The following is a 22356-nucleotide window of genomic DNA, read 5'->3' on the forward strand; positions in this document are numbered from 1 at the left end:
GAATCAATGAATTAAATTTCTGTATATACAAACAAACAATAACATTTTTGTGTTTAATAGAGAACCTTGTTCTGATTATCCAGACTCTACTGTATACCAAGTAATATCCAAACTTGAATCAAGCTAACTAAGCTCGCTTAGAACACGTAGTACATCTATTTTCCAAGCTTTTCATAATATATTTCACAACAAATCATAGTTTTTAAAACAATGAGTTTTGTTTTTAGTATGTGGTTTAGTTTTGTATAAAATATATATGTTTCATATTTTTCTAGAACTGATGACGGATAAAATTCTATGAATACTCCGCTGAGAGTTGTGAGACTTAACAATGGATGAATGTTATCTCTCACTTTTTATAAAAATATCAACAAACATAAAATATTTATTCGCTTGCTACAATAATAATAATAATAATAATAGTTTTTAGCTTGCTTGCACCCGCCTGAATGCCAGCCTCGCATCGTTCGTCCCTCCTCAGTCCGCTTGTCTCTTCTCGTGCCTACAGTGTTTATTATTATTTTCTATAAACAATTGTTGTTAAAATTTTAAATAACAAAATATCGTGTTCCATTATCATCTACCACGTTTTTGATAACATTATGAAACTTTATAAAATACCAGATGAGTGCTTCTAAAACATTTTTTAACCCCCGGACTAACAAAGAAGGATGTTATAAGTTTAACATGTTTATGTATCTGTGTTTTTGTCTGTGGCATCCTAGCTCTTAAAAGGAAAATTGTATTAACCTTATATACGAATATAATACAACTTCTACACAATGTGACATCAAATATGTAATTTGTATTGCATAAAATATTACAAAAATGGGAATAGATATGAAATTTGATTATTACTTTTTTTGATAGGACGAGTATTTACTCTGTATCGCAAAAAACCGTTTTCCCCTCTTCACCAGCAAACATTCAGCTGTTGGATTTTTTACCCAACCAAGTTATAATCCCTTTTTCGATCCTTTCCCGCTGAGTTAGCCCTGTAACGAATTTTTTTGTTAAAAAAAAGTAGAACGCTTAGACTATAAATTAAATTTAGGAATTAGATGTATTTTCTTTGAACTGAATATAATTTTTCAAGTATAATTATTTTATTCCAGCTAACTTTTAAGTTTTCTTGTAGCATTTTTATTCCAACTAGAATAATTGTGGATATAAGATTAAACATAAATTACGTTATTTTTTTTTTTTACGTTTTAAGTGTCTTAAAAACGTGTATCTACTTAGCTTAAAAAATCCATACTTTATGAGATTGTGTTTTGATATTTTATCGTTCCAGTAAATAAATGTGTTTCATTAAATTCCTGTATGGCTGTATGAAGTACCATGTGGTACTAAAAGATATTTCAATTCTCACTTTTGGGAACTATGTGAAAAAAGTGTATCGCACAAAAAATTGTGTTCTCTGTCATACTCGTAGCATGCACTATGCGAAAGTATGAATTAAACGACCAGTATACTCTTGCCATGCAAATAACCCAAAACTTTTCCACAATATTAAAGCAAAACAACATCCTTAAGGTGATTGTAAACCTACAGTATTGTAAAAAAGTTTTGGTTTATAACACGGTACATACATATAAAACTAATAGTCTAGGAGCCAGTGACAGATTTTCACGACCAAGTCCCTCCCAATCAAAAATTTGTGAAATGCATTAGGGATTTATACTACGAATACTCGCGACCGTCAGCTGCGACTCCGTGGGTGGGGCGGGCAGTGGCAGCCTCCCACGCATGGAGGAAAAAAAATCTTTTCAGTCATTTCCTCCCATTTGAAAATTTGTCAGATTATAGTTTACCTAGTATTTTAAAGAAAAAACAAAGTCAGCTGACCATAACATGGTGGATTATATATCAGCTGGCTGCTTGAACATGAAAAAAAAAATTTATATTTTCAATGATTTCCTCTCAACTAAAAATTTACCTGGTGGTCGTTTATATGCTACTATGAATGAAAATTAATGTCAGCTTGCTATATCTAAGTGGAAAGTTTGTCAGCTGGTACCTTCAAAGGTGTAACGCAGCAACATCGATCACCTACTGTATCTTATCAGCTGACGACTTTTCCCTTGACTTACAGCTAGCTGATTTTTTTCATTATTTACTAGAGCATATTAACAATCATCCTATAAATTTTCGTCCGGGAGAAAATAACGTATCTTAAGTTATTCGGCAGTATGCTTGATTTGAGTGTTTTGATAACAAATTTAAAGTTAAATAATGGAGAAAATGTTGGTATGAGTGAATTAATTAATGAATAATTTATTGTAGTTAAATATTTTTCATTTCTCCTCGAAGTTCCATTTCTCCTCGTCCAACCTTAACTTTTTTTTTCTTCGTCATATCAACAAAAGTATGGCACTTAACTTTTGGAATAGCTCGATCAAAATTGTTCGGATCTGTAACGCATCCGAGTATGAAATCCTCACGTCTTTTACTGCCTTCTTGTTCAATACTGAGTAGAAAATTCTCAATATGCTCGGGTGCTGCTTCACCAGTAGAAATATTGTATAAAACTAGTTTATCTAAATTCTCATCAAACGGATTTATATTACGATTAATACCGTCGATGAATCTGTGAAGATGTTCAGTACTTTTTTTTATTCGGCTATTTTTAAGATCTGCTGTCACATCTTGTGACCACTTAACAGTGGACAGTATCGTGACCACTTAAATTATTAGCATTTCGTATTGCCAATACATTTCTGCACTTATTTAATTGATCTTCGCTAAATAATTTTAACTGAGCATTGGTTTTTTTGCAAAAGACACAAAAAGGTATTACATTAGACATGTTTATTTTTTTACCGAACTGTGACTATTCGCTCCGAGCGTGAATTTCGTTTCCATGACAACGATACACTACTTTAATTATAGAATTAATGGATGCATATATAATTGTGTGGATTGCATTGAAAACTTACATTTAAAATTTAATATTCTTGTTTCACAAATTTAAATAAATAATTACGATAATTAACATTTGAAAAATAATATTTGTACAATTTGATTTCTTATTTTCACAATTTTTAATGCATTAAGTTTAATTAATTAGTGTTTTTCAATCATTTTAATTTGACAGTTTCTATATCATTAACATGTAAATAATTGCAAATTAGTCATAACAGCCCACTTTATCTCCAAAATTTTTCACTTAAAGCGCTGGCATCGATTTTATTATCCCTACCATGACTACGCACACAACGAATACTAACACTCTTGTCGACTAAACACGTTTCACTTTCTCCTCGAGTCGCATTATATTCCCCACCTATTTTTTTTCTACCGAAAATCTTCTACATGCGCTATACACAACAAAGGGCCTTTGTGCGCAGTCATGGCTGCGATATAGAAAGAAAGAATAACTTAAGATACGTTATTTTCTCCCGAACGAAAATTTATAGGATGATTGTTAATATGCTCTAGTAAATAATGAAAAAAATCAGCTAGCTGTAAGTCAAGGGAAAAGTCGTCAGCTGATAAGATACAGTAGGTGATCGATGTTGCTGCGTTACACCTTTGAAGGTACCACCTGACAAACTTTCCACTTAGATATAGCAAGCTGACATTAATTTTCATTCATAGTAGCATATAAACGACCACCAGGTAAATTTTTAGTTGAGAGGAAATCATTGAAAATATAAATTTTTTTTTTCATGTTCAAGCAGCCAGCTGATATATAATCCACCATGTTATGGTCAGCTGACTTTGTTTTTTCTTTAAAATACTAGGTAAACTATAATCTGACAAATTTTCAAATGGGAGGAAATGACTGAAAAGATTTTTTTTTCCTCCATGCGTGGGAGGCTGCCACTGCCCGCCCCACCCACGGAGTCGCAGCTGACGGTCGCGAGTATTCGTAGTATAAGTGCCTAATGCATTTTACGAAGTTTCACTCGAGAAGAAATAATTGACCAAAATTGTACCTGGCTCCTAGACTATAAGACATGCTTTGTAGTCAAATAATGTTAATTTTAAGCTTTACAAGATCACGCAACTACAAAAATACATAATATATTGTGAGCAAGAGCTGCTTATAAATTTTATAATATAGATATGTCTCTTCAATCATCAATATTCTAACTATAGTCGTCTCTGTTCATCAAATGATGGATCTTCGATGAATTCATAATTAAATTAAAATTTTGTTTTGGTATCATCGACTACCTTATATTTTGATGGTATTATTATAAACTACAAGATTGTCTAAATATTTTAGATAGTTTTTTATCACATTCTCTAGATTTTTTTATATAGAAATATCCAATTGAAAAGGATAACGTATAAGATTCATCATTTTTTCAGCCAACTTTGAACGATAAAATAACACTAAAAATCCGATGACCTAGGAATTTTTTGTGATTTTTGGAAACTTTGTTAATCAAAAACTAGTGAAATAAATAATTGACTGAGTTAATTGTTGAAATACCATGCATAGTCAGTGTTGATTTCTTTATCACATAACACATACAAACATGTGACACATACATAACTGATAATCAAGTATAGTACATATTATAAAATTTCCGCCTAATTGGCGCCCTCACGGGTAAACAGTGATGTTTACGAAAAAATGTTTCAAACAAAAGTTGTTTAATTTTTGATAAGGAACATTTTTCACATTTAAACTTTTGTTCTATCTCTAACTGTTTACAAGATGGGTCCTACGAACCCAAGACCCAATTGACCTATGATGCTCATTTACAAACTTTACCTCACTTTTTACGCCCTGAGTAACGCTGTTTCAGCTCGATATCTTTTTTCGTTTTTGAGTTATCGTGTCCACAGACGGACGGGCGGATGGATTGACGGACGGACGGACGGATAACCGGAAATGGACTAATTAGGTGATTTTATGAACACCTATGACTGAATTTTTTTTCTAGCATCATTATTTTTAAGCGTTACAAACTTGGGAGTAAACTTAATATACTATGTATATTTCATATATACATGGTATAAATATATTTAAAAAGTTTTAAAGCTTGCTGTAATGTTTAAACCTTTCTGTAATTTGTTAATGTAAAATGGTACATTCAGGTATAACTTGGCTTCACTTCGGTAAGGTTAGTTAGCTAGTGGTTTCTATGAGTAGAGGTTGGTACAAGTAATAAGGAATGACTGCTATACCCTTAAACCTACCTACCTATAGCCAGCTATATGTAAGATATGTTGTTTAGGTTCTACATTATGCATAAAATGTAATGTTTATAAATTATTTATATAAACATTTTAAGCTAAACAAGCACGAGTAACGAGTAACGAGCAACGAGCACAGGTGCGCTTATACACTCTATATGTCTATATTTTATTTTATTTATTTTTTAGTCGTACAAGACAAAAAGCCGAATATTTCATGTTTTAGTTTTAGATTGAGTACCTGAGACTTAATAGACAGCCTACATAGTCATAATATCATTATACGGGCTGTATCTTTTTGAATTGTATATATGTTTTGTTATTAGTCTTGATGGAAAAGCGTATCTATATAAACATAAGTCAATATTTGTTGTACGTATGTATGTATGTTTGTGTTCTATGCCTTTTTAAACTATTGATGAGATTGTGATAAAACCATAGACTTAGTGCTCCTAGACTGATTCATATACTTTCTGTGTTAAAAAGTCATGCCAACTTTTGAAAGAGACAGCCTCTTAATCTAAGGTAGAGTTATCTTTGTTCCACTGTGCGGTGATCATAGACATGCGACAGAGATAGCTCTACTGTAACTTTCCTTATATCTCTTTTTTATATTAGAACAAGAATTTCATCGAATACTCAATCTATATTCATAATCGTCTTGGATAAAACTTTGGTACTTAACCATACACACGTATTCAATGAAAAATTAAATGCTCTATTAAGAAAAGCTCATCTAATTAACACATTTTTTTTCAATCTCTAAACAAAGTCTTTTTAGAATTTTATTCTTTATTTATAACTGGTAGTTGCAACCCGACCAACTGGCGATAATTCGTACTAATTAAAACAGAAAGTGAACTCGTTTCCGTTGATTCTAATTTAAACTACCAGATGAAAATACTTATAGTTACCATATTTAATGGCCAATAAATATACCATTTATCAATATCAATGTAAGTATTGTTTGACTGCAATCATTACGGAATGCTCCATATATAGTTAAAAAGAATACAATCTGTATAAATTATGAAAGGTCTATTTTTATTATAAAAGAATAGTTTGTTTTACAACTTAGAATAGTTATATGAAATATTTTTTTTCCTTGTATATCGAATACACTTTGAAAACATAACTTTTCTAGATTATTTACATAAGTGTTTAGTAATTTAATTTCTATGAAAAATGCATCTGTTCTTGAAAAAATTATAATTTTAATTCCCATCTATACATAAATAATTTCTATTTAAAAATTTTTTAAGATAAAGAGGTTTTATTAATAAAATCAATTTGAAATGTGCTTTGTTAAATAGTTAGATATTGCTTCAACCACGATATTTAAGACGTGGCCAACAACATCGATATCCCCTATTCAAAATTGTGTTTAGTGCAAGCATTCCCAAAGTGGGAATAACGTGAATGTTCCATAAAACTATCGAATCCTTTAGTTTTACGTATTGATACGTTACTTGATTGTATTGTTGTCTATTGTTCGTCCATATAACACAACAAACAATATTAATAATGTTACGATGCATTGTATTTTATTATATTGTATTGTCTGGCGTTAGATTCTGTATCTAGTAAATTAAATTGTAACCATTGGTTGAATATGAATGATTGTAGATCCATCCAAGCTGGCTATTATATCATCGACTACCAGTCAATGCTAGTCTAGCTAGTAGCTTAACTAACCGCTTCATCTATTTATCCGTCCCTGATGCTGTTTATGTTGGATGAAGCAGATGATTGTGTGATTTTGAAATCGCCATAAATATAAATCTAAACATTCACAAATGGATGCATTACATTCAAGAAAATTAACTAAATGTTCCGAAGTAACTCCAATAAAATGACTTCTATCCAGGCGTACAAATTGATTGTCTTGAATTTGAATAATCTATTGTTAGTTCCGTTTTTGCAATGCTTTAACTGTTAAATAACCTAGTGCAACTAGTCTCCCTCCGGGTAACTCTTTTTTTCACGTAAACTCACAAGAAAAAACTCATTATTAGTTCCGACTAATCTATGACTTCCTAACGTTTTGTACCTTAATTTAATATGGAAAAGTTTTCGGGTTTTGTTTCACCGTTTTCAAAAACGCACACTTTTATGCCCCATTTTATACATTATGCTTTTAAAAAAATAATTTATTTTATTTATTTATCTTTTAATTTCCGGTTAATTGTTCATTAAATTCATTATTATTGTTATTTTGTATATTTATTTTTCTGTGATTTTAATATTTTTATTTTAAAAAGTGTTTGATTCAAAATTATTAGTTGATAGCAAGCGTTTAGCTCAACCAAAATGAGGATAATTTATAACTAGAGATCAAATCTAAACCTGCCATCTGTAAAGAGATCGAGTAGATTCAAACAAATCTTTTATATGATAGTACAAAGTTGTATTCTTTGGGCTTAAAAAGGCTTTATTGTCAGGCTTGGAACTTTCTTTTATTGGCATGCAAATGGTTTGTCTAATTAAACGTAATTTAATAGAAACAAATTGAAAAATGTAAATTTAGTGTGATTTCGATTGGCTCAAAGCCACCACGGGTGTAAATACTACCGTTTTTTCTTATTTAAGATATAATTCTTTTTTATTAATAATTAATTAATAACAAAATGTAATTATTAATTAAAAAAAAATACGTAAATATACGTTCATTAATGTTTTTTTACATTATCTAATGCAATCTCTAACAAAAATATTTTTAGACTGTGACGTTTGAACTATCTTAAAGCATACGAGTTCAAAGGGTGACAAGCTATTAATTACTGTGGAGTTGTATGAGGTATGAGTTTCGTTACCAGAAGACGATTGATGTGAACGAACTATGCTTAAAATAAAGAAAAGCTTTTTACGTTTGTATTAAGTATAATTTTTTTCTATGTATGTGTATAAAGCTTGTGTTACTTGCTGTAATTCTAAACAGAAACTTTAATTACTTTTAATTAAAAGATTTTTTCTTGTTATGTTCAAGGAAAATCAAGTATTGAATAGGATATTATAAAATCTAGAAAATTCTAATGTACTTCCTTTGAATCGTATTGATATTTTTTCGACCTACATAATTATTTTATACACGGAGAGCTTTAGAAATTCTATTTTTTTTTTTTGTCGAGTGAAGATGACTCTTTTTCGTTTTCGCCATAGCATCTATCTCTCAAAAATAGATACCATAAATTGAGTTTTACACATATTCTTAAAAAGTTCGTTTGTCAAACACAGAAGTCTAGCACATTAAATTTCTATCCCAATCGAGTTTTCCCTACATAAGAATAGTTTTTTCAAACATGGTGTCCAAAAAACATCTTAAATTTTCAGAAAAACATCTTGTAAATAAAAAAAGTAAGTGCTACTTTTTTAATGTATGAAGGTACGAAAGGATCATAGTTTCTACCGAGTGTACCCGACACCTATCGTTTTTTCAAGTTTGTAAGAGTACAAAGAGTGAATTTTTACAGAGAGTTGAATTATACCAACTTTCAATTTAGTTCTTCGAGTCCAAATCATTAGAGGAAAAACGCCACAAGAAAAACTAATTTCAGTTTGAATAGAGATAGTATTTACGAAAAGATGATATCTTTTGAATTCTAAGATAAAATTCTGACAAAATATGACAAATAGATAAACCTCAAATATAGAATTAAATAAATAAATCAAAATTTTACTGAATCACATACATGTTCAAATTTATTGCACAAGTAAGGTTCTTTCTTTATTTTTGATCGTGTATGGGACATTTAATAAATGAATAAACGTGGAAAATCATTAAGCAAGGTCATTTTCAGCAGAAAAAAACTTAAATAAACAAAAATAAACAAAATAATTTCATATATTCGTTAAATAAAAAAATAACTGATGAATGTTATTGAATATGATTTGAAGCGTAGAAATGTAACATCCGGCCGGAATTCTGTTCTATTTCCGTCTTCATCTCACTGTCTATCGTATACATCTATCGCATTCTAACTTATATTTACAAAACATAATTATCTGCTTTAGGTATTTCATGTTCCTTCCGTAATTTAATAGCAAACTTAAATCGTATAGATGAATGAATTATACGAAATACAGGTTTTCATATAGATGCTTTATAATCAATACATTTAAAGTATTTATCGATTTAATTAAGAAAATGGAAAAACCATTTTAAAAGGAAGAAAAGTTTTTTTTACATGAAAAATTTTCTTATCTTATATGCTTGAAAAATTTTTGTAATATAAATAAATACTAAAAGAGAAACAATAACTTTAAATAAAAATATATGGCAAGGTGCAGAGAGTGGGGGAGTAGAGACCTTCTTCTAAGTTTTCTAAAAAAAGATTTACATAGAAACATATACTTGAAAGAAATACCTTTCAGATAAGGGTTGTATTTAAATTTTAAAACAAATTCACTTCGTTTACACTTAACAGTAAATTAACGAACGTATTAGGCTAGGTTATATTGGCTGTCCACGAAGGACACGCTTAGGCTATAGAGCCCATTTTGATACCAGATGTGTTTTATCACCTTTCCGCTGCTAATTTCATTTATCAGCTCCTCAATTTCAGAGGCTGAGTGCACCTCCTTCAGGCATATAACATGCACTACACCAACCCACCACAACTATTAATTAAATTAATTTTGTTGCAACGGCGGGAATCAAACCCGCCTATCATATGCATACCGCGGACGGAATTGGTTACGCCTTAAGCAACTGAGCTAATATGGCGACAACCAACGTATTATGCGACAAAATTTTCTTATCCATAAAACATGTTTACCATGATCCTCTAAAACGGTTTGGAGAAGGCTCTAAGAAAAAATTATTTAATGGAGAATGCTCTTAGATATGTTTCAAGTGCGAGTTTAGGGCTCTGTACCCGAAAAATTTGTAAATTTTACTCGTACTTTATGTAGCATCAACGCATGCCACGTACAGCTAGTTTTATATAAATTAAAATTAAGGAAGTAAATTTTTCGATTTCATTGCACAATTTTTTCTACAAACTTGTGAAATACATCTTAATTATTCTTGTAATTAGCAGCTGGCCTGGCTATAAGATATAATATAGGAGGTACATCTTTTTAAAACAATTAACGTTATTATCCAAAATATTTGTAAACATACTAAATGTTGGTATTTTAATATGAGTTATTTAGTTTTATTTTTGGGGGATTCATTAATGACTTCCTCGCTCACTAAAAAGTAAAAATAGTTTATAAAAACGTTTATAATTATATTACACAACAAATTCCACGTTTGTTTGTTCAGAATCTGAAATTTAATCCATTCAAATTTTTTTCACAACTCATTTTAAAGTAATTAACCTGTATTAAAACAGAAAGCTGAAATTTACACTCGTGAAATCGCGTCGCGAGACAGAAACTGGTAAAGTTGTTTATATAAATGTTTGAAATTAGGTATGATTACCTAGTACCACGATTCATACGATGTTTTCGATTGCTAAAAAATTTTGCGTTTCTTAATTTCATATTGACGAAGCCATTATTGATTAGATTTTGAGAGAACTGTGTACCTTATTTTCAGATGATGGATTTTGTTATGATTTCACGGACTCTCACAAGTACTCTATTCTGAGTTTCATATTAAAAACGATAAAACATTACTTAAGAAAAAATTTTTAGATAAATATGAAATGAATTTGAATTTCTTTTAACTGTATTTCTTGTTTTTTTTTTGAAAATAAATTTAAATATTCAAATCCAACACAGTTTATGGACTAAGAAACTACGCGTTATCAACAAAGTTATTTTGTATTCAAGTCGTAATCGACAATTTACGATTACCACACATATATATTATTACACCATCATGCAGTGTTTTTTTTATTTTTATTTTGTGTTCGTTAAATAATACAATTGAAGGATTATTCCTACCGGATAGGTTTACGTTTAGGATATAAATGGTTAGTTCATGACTGTAAACTGTAAAGTGTAGTTTTCTTATATACGCTATGGTAGAATGAATGGTTCAGAGAACACGGGAATGCTGATTTTTTAAAACTCACCATAGTTGGTTGCATTTCAAATAAAAAAAAGTAGCAAAATTATTATTATAGGTTTGATGTAAGGAAAATTATGCAATTTCACATTATTAAAAACTGTTTTTTAGGATTCCGTACTTAAACGTTAACCAACGTTTTGATATCTGAAATAATTTTTAAAATATTGTAAATTGAAAATTATTTAGTTTTCGATATTTCGAAAATTTAAAAATTCGGATAAAGGAAAAATTAGGCCCGAAAAAACCTCAGATACAGCAAAACTATCGAATACCCTAAATGAATAATTTTTGGTATATTTTATAATCGCTTAAACTAGCCAACTTATTTCGTGGTTTACTTAAAACGCTTTTTTATGCAAATAAACTCGTGCCATGTTTTCGAATGAATTTTTTAATATTTTTCTTGTAACTCCAGTAGTAAAAGAATTGTGGTTTGTTTGCACTTTTTTTTCTTTTTAAATTTAAATTGTGGTATTTTACTTAAATGTCCATATTGGTAGTGGTTGACTTAAGTATGTTTTTATATAAATACATCTCGCTTAAGTCAAGGTCATTTTATAAACACATATTTTAATATTATGTTATTTTAAAATATAAATAATTTGCAAAAATGAGTAGACAGACATTAAAATATGTGACGATTTCTTTTTATGGAATGCATGTAGTATTTTTTTTCATATATTAATTAATTAGTTTCTATAATTAATTAATTTAAATGTTTTACTCCGAGATTCACTCATCAATTTTATACTTTATCGGATTCCATAGGATACGAAGAAACAAATTTTTTTTTATTTAATAGTTTTTAAAAAGGAAATGAAAATTTGCTTAAGAAAAATAAAAATAGGTACTAGAAATTGAATTTCTTTTTTTTTTTTAAATTCTTGCATATGGGAAAAATATATGGATCCCGTGGTGGATCCATATGGATGGAATATCATACAGAAACCGTGTTTTTTAAAGGGTTTTGTAAAATTTCGTGAAATACATTTTTAGCGGATTTTTCTCAAGAAGGTATGAGGATACATTTCAATTCAGCAATTGTAAATTTAATCGATTTCAAATTGAACGTCTTTTACGTTCAGAGGCTCTTGGACTATATAAATTAATTAATTAAAATATTTATTATAAATTATAATTATAAATATTAATGCTAGTGTTTTATTTTTGTTACAGATTATGATCAATATGATTATGATTGATAATTATTCAATGTGGTCTTTAAATATTTATAAACAACATCAACTTTTTGAGGTAAGTCGCATTTGGGGCTATTAGACGTGTAGGCGTTGAAAATGTTATGTAACATTGCCTTATGGGAATTCCAGTATCATTTTGAACCATAAATTGAAGGTTTCTGTAAAAATGGTAAATGTAAAGTAATTCATGGGCACCTTTTCTGACAAACTCAATGAATTATGACTATTTTACACTCAAAAAAATTTAAAACTGTACATATATTTTACCTGTGTAAAACCAATCTTTACTTTTAAACCCTGCGAAGCGAGTGGAAATCTAGCTAGTACTTTATAATCACTTGTATAATATTAAATATCAAATAATAATATTTTAAAAACAAAAATATTTGTGTTAAACATGCAAAACTATCGTAAAAACGATTATTTTTCCCCTATTATAACTTTTGCGAAGAACATGCGAAGTTTATAATAATTACAAGAATATATTTTGTGTTCCTGAATAATTTTTTACGAAGTATTAAAAAATTTTAGAAGAAATTTTGTAATAATTATCCAAAAAAAAACGAGAAACAAGAAATTAAATAACCATTATTATTGGATTTTTCTAATAGAAAGGTCTTGTTTTCACTTCGAAAATAGAAATCAAACATTTATACAAGTGTTGCGCGATAGCACACAAAAAAAATTCAATCAATTTTAAATTCTGATGATGATAAAAAGCTGTACTTAAAATTTAACCTCTTTTCGATCAATTTTGTGCAAAGTCGAAAGTGTCGGACTTGAGAGCGAAATTTTTTAGATGATTGATTATTTTTTTTGTACAAAATACAAGAAATTTCACAATTTCCATAAATTTTGTGGACAAATTCATCTGAAGAATGAATTGACTGCATGCCAATAGATAGCTCGATCTTTCGAAATAAATTCAATATGGATCATTTTGCGGTGTCACCGTGACAAAAAACCATCAAAAAATTAGCGCACCATCCAATTCTAAGGGTCATTCCACCATAATAAAATTGAAATAAAAAAGTTAATTTGTTTTGTTTTTGATTAAGAAAGTTTTGTAAATAATTATTTGAAATAAAATAAAAAATTAGTAATAATTATGTAAAATAGAAATTTGCTACTTAAAAGTTAAGTGAATCTGGTTGGCTCTTCACTGATTATTATAAAATAAATGTTGCAGGTTAACTTGGTTAACTACTTGATGCGAGTTAAACTCGTTATTAAATAATATTCATAATTTTATTACATAAAATTTTTATGTTTTATTCAAATGTTGTACGTTTTAGCCTAATTTTCACTTAATTTAAATAAAATTTATTCATTTTTTTTTACTTTCGTATGACTGAGAAAATAAAAGGAAACGTGATACGAAGGCAATTCACAAGAAAATATATAATCTTATGATTATTTGAAAACAAACTCTTGGCCAAACTTTTTTTAACCCCCGAACCAAAAAAAGGAGTGTTATAAGTTTGAGCGCTATGTCTGTCTGTCTGTGACATCGTAACGCCTAAACGGATGAATCGATTTGGATTTTTTTTGGCTCGTTTGAAAGGTAATTTAACGGGGGGTGTTTTTAGCTATGTCTCAAGTGTGAGTTTAGGATTCCGTACCCGGTACAACTAAAAAATAGGCGTTGATCCTCAAAATCGGTGCAATTTAAAATCTTACTTTCAGAAGTTATCCAGAATTAAAGTGAACCAACAGGCAGTTGTGACTGCATGAACTAGATTATTATTGCGAGGTACTTCTCCTCTTATTTATGGCTGAAAATGATAAAGTGATAGATGGATGGTTTATTATTTGGAGATTAATAAACTGGTATTTAGCTCGAAAAATAGGGTCGGGTTAGTTACCTGAAAATGTCAAAAAACTTTTTTAGTCTACTATGATAATTCTCAGTAACGTTTACGCCGTTTATACTACCGATAAAAGATACAAAATTGATAAAAGGCGTCATCAGCTTAAGACAAGGCAGACTATTACGCAAAAGGTTCTGCATTTCACTCTCGAAAGCTCGTGGCTCCTTTTTTCCTCATTATCATATATTTTAAACGGAATCCTTGTACAAAATTGATTAGAATAGCAACCCTATATATTTAGAAACAAAGCCGACACCCAATATGTATTTAATCAAATGAAATAAAATTTTAATGATGAAATTGTCATTAAATAGCATATGAATACGTCAAGCAACTTAATCGGGTCGGGGAAAGGGGTGAATCAAACAAATGAATTACAACCAGAGAGAAATGAGCGAACTCTATATGGAGACGGGCAGAAAAGACGTATAAATGACGACTAAATGATTAAGTATCGTATTAAGCGGCTCATAGACGTCTAATATTTTTCATCCCAATTAATGTTTTTTTTTGAAAAATGACAATTTGGGTCAATAAGATTAAGTTTCTTAAGGTCCAATCATTAAATTAATCTGATTTTTATACTTTTTCGATCAAAACCCATCCACTGAGTTTCATCAAATTCCAAAACAAAATTTTTTTTACGATTTTCTCGATTTCTTCAAAAGGGTACCCCCTTAAAGAAATTGCAAAAAAACGAGACATTTTTTTATCTCCAATTTTGATAAAACTCGGTATATAACGTAATTTTGACCCAAAAAGTACAAAAATCGGGTGCATTTGATGACTGTTCGAATAGTTTTTGAGATACAAACTAAAATCGATCCAAATATTGCGATATCTTTGAAACTTTGCATCCAATCATAAAATGAACCTGATTTTTATACTTTTTGGATAAAAATTAACCCATCCACCGAGATTCATCAAATTCTAAAACAAAAGTTTGTTTTTCGACTCCCATTTACACGGATCTCGGTATTCCATACTTAGAGTCCCTCGGTATTCCATACTTATAAAAGGGGTTCAAAACTTTAGAGATTTTTACCTGTTTAAACTTTATATTTAATGAAGTTCATTAAACTCAATAATATTTGGGTTTTGTCAAAATAATGATTTATAGGAAGTTTCGTATATTCATGATAAGAGAATAAATGTTTCTGCTAGAATTGTTTTTAAAGTTAAAATTGTCCAAGGAAGCGTTCGGATAACTGCTAGTAATAAATAGAGATGAAAACATTGATCGTCTACGGTCCACTTTAATGATTAAATATGCTTGTGGTAATATTTTCGTTTCGTGTGAATATATGCTGTATGTTTGTGGTTTTGTGTTGGCAATACTACTTGTGCTAACTCTCTATCTCTGCCATGCCCCAATCTCAACCAACGGTGGGTGAAATAATGTTCTGATGACTCTGTTGCTTCTGACATTTATATATATATATATATATTCGGGGAGTCGAAGAGACGAATAGGATGCGCACACACAAGGATAGAGGAATGAGAGCTTTTAAACAGAATTATTGTATTCGTTTCGAGTAATGGGATAGGTCGGTTGTGAACACACAGCATATAGTTCACAGTTGGTACCACGACCACTACATCGCCATGCGATATCTACTGCTCTTGGCGCAATCAAGATCAAGGTCAAGGCTTTGCCTGCTTGCTTCAGTTGTTGGGGGAGTTTTGTGTTGTGACGTCCAACTTGTTATTATATGTGTATCTATGTACAAGTTGAAACATTTCAACAGGGAATTTTCCATTCAATTATTTTCCTTACGCTGGGAAATCGTTTTAAGAACTTGAAATACTCTGTATATAAAGTTTGAATATCAGTGCTTGCATAATTTCCGAAAATTTTTCGAAATTTTTTTTTCGTTTTTTGAGAATCTGTCACAAAACCACTAGTTGAAGCTACGTGCAAATTTTTAACTCTATATATTTTATAATTTTGGAGAATATGGGCACCAAAGGTTTGTCCTTATTTTGTCCTAAATCACGTAATTAGGTGATTTTATGCACCCTTTACCAAAATTTTTTCGTAGCATCAAAATTTTTAAGCGTTACTATCTTAATTAGCATATTTTGATATATATTTCATATACACGGTGTTCTGTTATTAACTGCAGATCGTCGGCCTACAGAATAAGCTCATAAAGACGAAGGAAAAAGTCATTTACCAATTTTGGATCTGAGCCCTAATTCACTGACTATCATTCGATAACCCGTAGCCAATGATAATCAGTAGATGTCATTTAATAATATTTATCTAAAGAAGGGATATGAACTGATTTCAATTGGATTATATTATTTTGAAAAAAAAACATTTAAAAAAAACTATTATATTATTTCATTGGTTTGGTCAATTTCCATTTTTTTTTTAATTATTATATTTTTCCAAGGAAACATTAAATTATTAGTAAAAAAACAAATAACGTTACAGAAGAAGTGTTTTTAATTTAACGTAAACAAACAAAATTATTAAAACTTAAAATGCAATAAGTAAAAAAACAAATACGTCACAAAAAAGGCGTTTTTTGTTTGTTTACGTTAAATTAAAAACACTCCTTCTGTAACCAATAAAATAATATAATAGTTTTTTTAAATGTTTTTTTCAAAATAATATAATCCAATTGAAATCAGTTCATATCCCTCCTTTAGTTGAATATTATTAAATGACATCTACTTATTATCATTGGCTACTGGTTATCGAATGATAGTCAGTGAATTTACCAATTTATCAATTTTTGTCATACCCGTAGCGCCCAAATTAGGGCTCAGATCCAAAATTGGTAAATGACTTTTTCCTTCGTCTTTATGAGCTTATTCTGTAGGCCGACGATCTGCAGTCAATAACAGTACACCGTGTATACAGGTTTAATAAAATACAACTTATGTTATTCGATGATAATGTAGCTTTCATATACAAAAAGGATTTTTCGAATCCGATTGGTATTTCTGGAAATAAACGCGTATAAACACACTTCAAACAAACAAATAAAAAAATTGTCTGTAGCTTTACTATAGTAGTATCTATAAATAAAAAATTTTTGTGTTTAAAACAAAAATTTAATGATTGAGCGCTGTAAACATTTCACCCTATATTTTTCCAATTTTTCACTTTTCTTTTTTCGTAATATTTTTTTTTTGTAAATCTCACTACCTTCTAAAATATCATATTGAGTACCATTTATTTTATATATGCTAATGTCTACATACAGTGAAGTATGCTTTACAATACTTTTGTAGGGTTGCCATGCAACTTTTGGAAACTTTATACAGATTGTCTTTATACTTCGAAACGATTGTTTCTCAATACTTATTTTATACTAGCAGATACACGCCCGATTTTCGGGGCAATTTCTCCTTTAAAAACAAAGACTATTACGTTATAGCCTTCACTTATCCTCTCTTCTGTTCACTATTTTATGGATTTTAATTTTTTGGTGGGGAACTCTAACTTTTTTTAAAATGAAATTTTGCCCATGATACTCGCTGACATTGTAACTTTCTAAATGTCCCATAATTAAATTAACCTGATTTTAATACTTTTTGTATCAAAATTAACCCATCCACTGAGTTTCATCAAATTCCAAAACAAAATTTTTTTTAGCGATTTTCTCGATTTTTTCAAAGAAATACCCCTTAAAAAAAAGCAAAAAATTGCAAAATTTTGTTTATCTCCAATTTCGCTAAAACTCAGTATATAAGGTAATTTCCACCCAAAAAGTACAAAAATCGGGTGCATTTGATGACTGGTCGAATAGTTTTTGAAATACGGACTAAAAGCGATCCAAATTATGCGATATCTCAGAGACTATGCATCCAATCATTAAATTAACCTGATTTTTATACTTTTTGGGTCAAAATTACCCCATCCACCAAGTTTCATCAAATTCCAAAATAAAATTTTTTTTAGCGATTTTCTCGATTTTTTCAAAGGGATACTACCCCTTAAAAAAATTGCAAAAAATCGAAAAATTTTGTTTATCTCCAATTTCGATAAAACTCAGTTTGTAAGGTAATTTTGACCCAAAAAGTACAAAAAATCGGGTGCATTTGATGACTGGTCGAATAGTTTGGTATCCCACTTCAGAACCATCACTTTAAATTATGTTACAATATTCGAAATATTTTGGAGAAACCTATTTTTACGCGTTACGCGTGAACTTTTCATCTTCTGCAATCAAACCTTTTAATATTTAAGTGATTGAGCTTCACCTACTCACCCATCTATCTCAACGCTCCTCCCATAGTCCCACACCTCCCCCAAAAGGTGTGTGTGTATGTCTATACCTTCTGTTATATATTTGACGTCATTTACACATCTTATAAATTATACAGTTTGAAAATAAAGAACACCGTAAATGCCAAGGAGAGACAAATTTTTTATTCGACATTCTTTTTTATATTCACATTCGTCCTTTTACCATTTATTTCTACTTCGTTGTGAAGAAAATGAAATATTTTTCTCCTCATATTGTTACCATGGGGACGTATGTGGTGAGGAAATGCAAAATGAATTATTGTCGGTCTGACTACAATCAGATCGACAAACCATGCAATCTGTGAAGTTGATAAAACAAATCATTCGATTTTCAAAAAAAAATTTTAGACTGACTTTATAATGAACATGGACGTCGAGAAGGCCGAACAGGGCAGCTGCCCTCTGTCCAGGAATTGAATTTATCATTGAGTAAGTTGGCTAAGTATGTATTTATGTCAAAACCCTAGCGAATGTTGAAATTTTTTAGCCAAAAATTTCTGAATTGTGTTCTAGACTAAAAATCCTGTTTTGGCCATCCCACTTGGGTCAAAAGCTGGCTACGCCAATGATCTCGAACGTTATGACAAGTTCCCAAGAGACTTTCTTCTACAAATACTTACTACATTATTTTCGGGAAAATAAGATGTTCGCAGTTACTAAACATCTCTCGGATAGTTGGGCCTCGTATCGGATGTTACCAAAACACATTTACGTAGAATAGCCATTCCAAAGGTCTGTAAAGTTGGTAGACAAAACAGAAACTCGAGAGATAGTGAAATTTGTAAAGCCAGTTTTTCCATAAAATAAATATGAAATTTTATAAGAAAGAAGATTTAATAGCAAGTACTCCCCACTTCTCACAAAATTGGTCTCACAAACTTAAATAAAACAAGTGAAAACAAACAATTGACTGAGTTAATTGTTGAAATACCATGCATAGTCAGTGTTGATATCTTTATCACATTACACATACAAACATGTGACACATACATAACTGATAATCAAGTATAGAACATATTATAAAATTTCCGCCTAATTGGCGCCCTCACGGGTAAACAGTGATGTTTACGAAAAAATGTTTCAAACAAAAGTTGTTTAATTGAACATTTTTTACATTTAAACTTTTGTTCTATCTCTAACGGTTTACAAGATGGGTCTTACGGACCCAAGACCCAATGGACCTATGATGCTCATTTACGAACTTGACCTCACTTTTTACGTCCTGAGTACGCTGTAAAAATTTCAGCTCGATATCTTTTTTCGTTTTTGAGTTATCGTGTCCACAGACGGACGGACGGACGGACAACCGGAAATGGACCAATTAGGTGATTTTATGAACACCTATGACAAAATTTTTTTCCTAGCATCATTATTTTTAAGCGTTACAAACTTGGAACTAAACTTAATATACTATGTATATTTCATATATACATGGTATAATTAAAAATTAACTTTTGCAAATCTACTTTTAAATTCTCAGGCAGGGTGTACTCTGTTAAAGCGTCTTGCTTCATTCAAAATGAAATCGGTTTTATAATGCTCAAGTTATATAATGTGATGACAATATTTTGAAGAGGTCTTGCCAACTTGAATGGCGTTAAAGACAGACTGATTTGATGTCATTAGAGAATATTATTTTTATTCTGTCATGAAAAGGTGCAAAGACAATCTTAGAAATATATGTTTAATAAATGATCGAACAATTTATAAGGTTTGAATAACGCCCTAGACGTTTTGCTTTTTGTATTTCTATACATAGAAATTTGTTTTATTAATATCGGTAAATGTTTTTTGGAGAACTTGATTGAAGTTACTTACCTGAAAATGAATTAGTAGAATAAACTTTAGATATTCTAGAAACAGTTTTCGAAATTCTATACAGCATACATTGATAATTTCACCTCAATCGAAAATTACAAGATTCCATCCGGACAAACATACATACAAGTTAAATAAAAATGCAAATTGCAAGTTAAATAAAAGCTTGCGAAAAGTCGTACTTCATTCCTATCTCAGTTCAATAACAAAAGAAATATCGACATTCCGTACTATAAAAGTCATCCGCTTAAGTTTAATTCATCAATTATTTTAACAAATATCATAAAATAGATTTTTATGAATATTAAAATTGAAAATTTGTTTATAAATTTTGATGAATTCATATTTTTGTTTTAAATAGATTATGAATTTATTAATTGTAATTGTAATAATGTAAATTGTAATTACATTACAATTTACATTAATTAAACGGAATTGATACAACGATCATGATAAATTGAATATGACTGATGTTGATGAATAATGGTCAATCTGTTGTCTATCCGTCTATCTGGCTTCATACACTTATGTACATTAAAACTGAACTAACATGAATCATAAATCGTCATAAGATTTAAATCATGAAAGATTATTCTTAACACATATTGTCAATTTTCCAATTTTTCTAAACTTTTTGGCAATATTCATTAAAATAGCTTTTCTTTTCCAAAATTTCAATAGCCTGTATCTACCAAAGGTATCACAACGAACTCTATGGTCTAAGTGTGTCCCACCCCAGGACAGCCACTCTAACCTAAGCTAACCATCTACCAAAGGACGCTTTCTCAGCAGTGTACGTATTGGGAAAATGGCCATTATTTTCACGTTACCTATCATTTGATGAAGCCCTATTTTTATAACTTGGAACATCCTGTATAAAGTAAAGAAGGTAACCAAAAATATATAAATCCAATTTATTTGACCATGTGTCAATTCCAAAAGTCTCTTCCAAATAGACCTCAAAATTATCGTTGTTAATACTTGTATTACAAGATAGTTTTTGACCACAGAATTGAGGTTACTTCAATTTATTTGTGCAATATTGTACAAGTAATGGACAATTATTTAGCTGGTAGTTAGACAGATGGACTCATAAACAATATCGAATTATTAATCATGTTATACTTGTTGAATAGTCATTCAAAATTATTTGTTTTAATCAAGTTCAATTGTAGTAATAAATAATATAGAGAGAAATTTAACTTAAACGAACTATGAATCGAGATTTCTAGAGTTCGATAACGTTAAGGTATTTCTAAGGACATGAGCCTAAAAATAGTTTTCATGAAAAATTCTAAATAGGTAGTTTTTAACGACATACAGCTGTAAAAATAATTTTGGTGGGTTAGCTGCTACAAATTTTTTGCATTCTGAATTTTGTTCGAGTTCTCCTTACCACCTCTGACGTTAGGCAAAATATTAAAAATCAGTCTTATTTGTCAATTTGTAGTAGGCTGAGTTTAAAGTTCGGATTTCGGTTACGTATCTTAAAAAATGTAACCCATCACTCTGTATGTACCAAATTTCAAATCAATATTCCTATAAATAACGAAAATACGAGAGTGTCTTCATTTTAAATGCGACACTCTGTACATATAATAACGTTAGGTATTCAACATATTCATTACTTAATTAATTAAATGTAATTAGAAATAAAATAAAAATATTTAAACAAGGCTTTTTCTAAACATTCTTGAATGAAAGTAATTAGAATCTGATGAGAATATTTGTTTGCAACTAACTACACTTAGTAACTAACATACAAAGTTAACTTAGTTGGTTGGTTGGAAAATTAATTAATCAAAGCTAACTCAAAAATAATAAATAATTATTATTTTTTTAGAAATATTAAATCATATAGTCTTGTAGTTTATACTTACAAATACTAGTTTTCTTTTTAACAAGTCAACGAATCACAAACTTTTTCAATATACAATTTATATGATTTCAGATTAAGAAATTTTTTGTGATTTAAAAAGAGTGGACACTAAAGTCACTTCACATTAAGGTACAATGGTGTATATTGTGAGC

At 29.8% G+C, this 22356-nt stretch overlaps 1 protein-coding gene across 2 annotated transcripts in view; it reads left to right on the forward strand.

The window, feature by feature from the left end:
- The window catches only part of LOC123299242, a 158867-nt gene that overhangs the window by 68934 nt on the left and 67577 nt on the right, over window positions 1–22356 (forward strand). For both annotated transcript variants that reach the window (XM_044881565.1, XM_044881566.1), the window contains exon 2: window positions 12350–12427. The gene's annotated coding sequence lies outside the window, so the exon portion shown is untranslated. The remainder of the gene's footprint in view (window positions 1–12349; window positions 12428–22356) is intronic.

Source organism: Chrysoperla carnea, chromosome 4, assembly GCF_905475395.1.
Source record: "Chrysoperla carnea chromosome 4, inChrCarn1.1, whole genome shotgun sequence".
In the NCBI taxonomy this organism is placed as follows: Eukaryota; Metazoa; Arthropoda; class Insecta; order Neuroptera; family Chrysopidae; genus Chrysoperla; species Chrysoperla carnea.